At 31.7% G+C, this 3824-nt stretch overlaps 1 long non-coding RNA gene across 1 annotated transcript; it reads right to left on the bottom strand.

Annotated features, from left to right (window-relative positions):
• Positions 1 to 244: 244 nt before the first annotated feature.
• On the bottom strand, positions 245 to 686 carry LOC110927191. The gene is made up of 2 exons (XR_002585560.2): positions 633 to 686; positions 245 to 536 (listed from the first exon to the last, which is right to left on the bottom strand). It is a non-coding gene; the product is annotated as an uncharacterized LOC110927191 (long non-coding RNA).
• Between the last annotated feature and the right edge of the window lie 3138 nt (positions 687 to 3824).

Below are 3824 nucleotides of genomic sequence, written 5' to 3'. Positions count from 1 at the left end.
TTTGTTGGTCACATATTTGTGTGTTGCAGTTTGGAAATATGACTGAATAGAGATCATAGCCAACCTAAATCCATGAATTCCTGTGTCTTGTATTTACCAACGATGTTCTGATGTTATAGTTTAGTTAAAAAAATGCAACTTTTTTCTAAACTTATTGCAACCATCATTATCTTTCAATGGAAAAAATGCAACCTTTTTTTACAACAAACATAACTTTGTAACATAAATTTAATTGAATTACACCAAAACAATAATAACACTATCATTAATAGTCATATGTTGACTTGAATACACTTGTCCAAATTCAAATAACAATATAGTCACCACAAAGTGTGAATTACAATAACTTAATAACGAGACGTGAAAGCATTTTACTTTTACCAATCTTCCACAATCTTCAACATCTGGTAGTTGTTTCATAACCTTCCACATCATAGCTTCTAAAGTCAGTCGCTAGCTATCAGTATGGTTTTGCAACCACTTTTGTGAAATGATAAAGCATGAATCAAGGATCTTGGGGCTCGAGTTCTTTTCTTCTGCACATCAACATTGTTCTAAATATATTTTCTTCAACTTTAAAAAATGTAAATACTAGTTTATATTCTCAATCTCCTTAGTAGAGGCCAACTTACTTCCTCAGCTTGTAATGTCCAGTTTTGATCATTTATATTCTCAATAAGATTTGCAAAATAGGGTGTTGGTAAATTTCCTAAATTTGATCATTCTACTAGAAACTGAAACAAAAAATAACTTAAAAAAACATCACACTAACTTAAAATAACTTATGAGAAAATACTGCAATTGGTCTAAGTTCATCATTTAGATGAGATAATTTAACCTGTTTAAAAAATGCGTTGTTCGAATCAGGAATGCTAACTCAATAATTTAGCCTTGAATATAATTTAAATGCAAGCTCATTGTATTTAAAATCCAAAGTACCTTTGTCTTTATTTCATTAGAGCATCTCCAACAGTGCTCTACTTTGGTAACCTAATATTGTGTATTATAAGCTGCAAATTAACAAGATTTAGAAACCTACCAGTAAAAAATATCATTCAAGATTCCATATACCTCTTATTTACATGGTGGAAAGCAACTTTCAAAGTTTTCCGACATTATAATTCAAACAGAGGGATGTCTTAACACTTTACAAGACCATGTGTAGTGGTTAAACAATATAATGCCTCCACCATGGGGCATTATTCGACACGTGGCAGTCCAGTCAGCATGGGGCGTTATTACAAAAGTGGCGTAGTGGGAATAATGCCTGATAATGCCCCTTCCAATCATTAAACAAAAAAAAAAAAACAAACTATTTTCTCATTGGTGGGTCAAACCCAGTCAACCATTCCACAAACCATGTTAGGCGTTTTATATATAATGCCCCACCATTTTTTTTAAATAATGCCCTATAATACCCTATGTAATGGGGAAGGGGACGTTTTTTCCCAAATAATTAAATAAAAGAAATTTAAAAGAGTTTGAGTAAATTTCTAAAATAATCCTTGTGGTTTTATATTGGCCAGTTTCATTCAAATATCCTCAACTTAACAGAAAAAATAAACTAAGTTAGTGGTTTGGATGAAAATGGCAAAAAGTTACAAACGTTGAGGGCAATTTGATATAAAAGTGTCATTTTAGACGAAAATGGCAAACCTGCCCAAACCTCAGGGACAAGTTTGGCAATTAACTCTAAAAATAAACATACATAGAGACACTACATATTATAAACACTATCCACAACTACAAAAAGAAGTGGCTCACGTTAGCAGGTAATAGTGAATGCCTTCAATTGGGCAAAAAGGGAGGCATGTGTAACAGTACCAGGCACCTGCCTGGCACTCCTCTATTGGCCCAATAAAATTACGAATTTTTCCTGATTAAAAATTATGAATTTGCCATCAGTTCAAATTTATGTTTTCGCTCCCGCTTAAAAAAAAAATTACGCTTTTGCTCTCAGCTAAATATTTCAAATTTACCCCCGGTTAAAAAATTACGATTTTGCCCCATTTCAATTTACAGTTTTGCCATTAGTTTTTTTTCCCTTAAAAAAGATTTTTCCATTTGTTCAAAATTATGTTTTTACCCCACTTAAATAAAAAATAAACGCTTTTGCTCCTGGCTAAAATTTTCAATTTTGCCCTTGGTTCAAAATTACGATTTTGCCCCGTATAAATTTATAGTTTTGCCATTAGTTTTTTTCTCACAGCCAAGTTACGATTTTACCCTCAACTTAACTTTACATTTTCCCCATGGTTTTTGTTAGTTTTCCTGGTGACATTGCAATTTTGCCCACAGTGTAAAATTACAGTCGTGTCGGCAACTTCCTGGCACTCCCCCGTTGGTCCATTTAGTTTACAATTTATCCCCGAATTAAATTTATGATTTGGCCCTCAGTTAAAAATTACGTTTTTCCCATCGTTTTAGTTTTTTTTACCAAAACTATAAAGTTTTTTTTGTATTAATTGGTTTACTACCGTCTTATCATCTTTTTTGCTTTTTTTCCCTAGGAAAATTATAGTAGTCTTTTTTTAATTGGTTGAGAAATATTCGGCCCTCACCCCGCAACGCGGACGGGGCATCTACTAGTTATAAAACGTTAACTTAAGATTTGATATAGATATTTTTGTTATAAATATAAAGAAATACACATATAAACGAGCATCATCTTATTCTATTTAATTTTAGTAGGTAATTACTCAATATGCAGTGTTTGTATTCCCAGCCGTATCGTGCGGGGCCCTTCTAGCACATATATATGTATATTTAAGTGACCCACTAACACACGTATCACCCAATATGTTCAATTAAGTTAGTATGGTCAATATTAGTCAGCTAAGGTCAACGTAGGGAAGCTAATCGAACCCGAACTCGACGGGTAAACCTGAAACCTGACATATTTGGGGCGGGTTTGGGGTTGGCTAATCGGGTTTGGACAGGTTTAAGACTAGTTTTTATTTATTTTATTATATTTTTTTGCGGATTTGGGATTTTGTGAAATACCCGATTACCTGATAAGGTGTACCCATTACCCGATTTTATACCTGATATAATTTATTTTATGTTTTTAAATATGTATATATGTGGTACATCCATTTTTATACACACACACACATATATATATATATATATATCTTATTTCATATATATTATAGTTATTTGATATATTATCATAGTGATACTAAATGTAACTAATTCTTGATGGGTTTTGGGTCAGGTATATTTACTAGGTAAATTTTTTTACTTATACCTATGACCTCTTCCTATCTAAAACCTAGAGGAGTTTTCCCTCTACCACTAGGCCAAAGCCTCTGTGACAAAACAAGAGTTTATTTAACTTTTACAATACAACATTTTAAAATAAAAATTACATTTAAATTTTCATAAATTTAACTTTTTTAACAAAAGTTGCAAATTTCATTAAAATGTGCAACTTTTTATGAAAAATATTGCATTGAATGTTCTAATGCAACTTTATCTTCAACAAAGTTGTATTAGAGTCAAATGTAACTCATTAAGAAAAGGTTGCTTCTAAAAAGTTGCATTAGGCCTTTTTTCTAGTAGTGAATGCACCCCTCCCATACACTTTAAATCGTTTTCTTTTCTAGCATTTTCAATTGAAACTTATTACATAGTTAATTCTTATAGGATGTGTTGATCAAGCCTTGAACCGAACATATTTAATCTTTAACCATGAACTCTGATTACCAACTTGTAAGACCCGGACTTAAATAACTAAAAAATTATATAAAAGTATTGCATTTATATACAAGTAACGCAAATAAACGTCCATCATATTTCAAGTTTGATAAAAACTTCATAAG

This window comes from Helianthus annuus, chromosome 2, assembly GCF_002127325.2.
Source record: "Helianthus annuus cultivar XRQ/B chromosome 2, HanXRQr2.0-SUNRISE, whole genome shotgun sequence".
NCBI classification, from domain to species: domain Eukaryota; kingdom Viridiplantae; phylum Streptophyta; class Magnoliopsida; order Asterales; family Asteraceae; genus Helianthus; species Helianthus annuus.
Note: the sequence above shows the minus strand (reverse complement) of the source record. Positions and strands in the feature narration are given on the sequence as shown.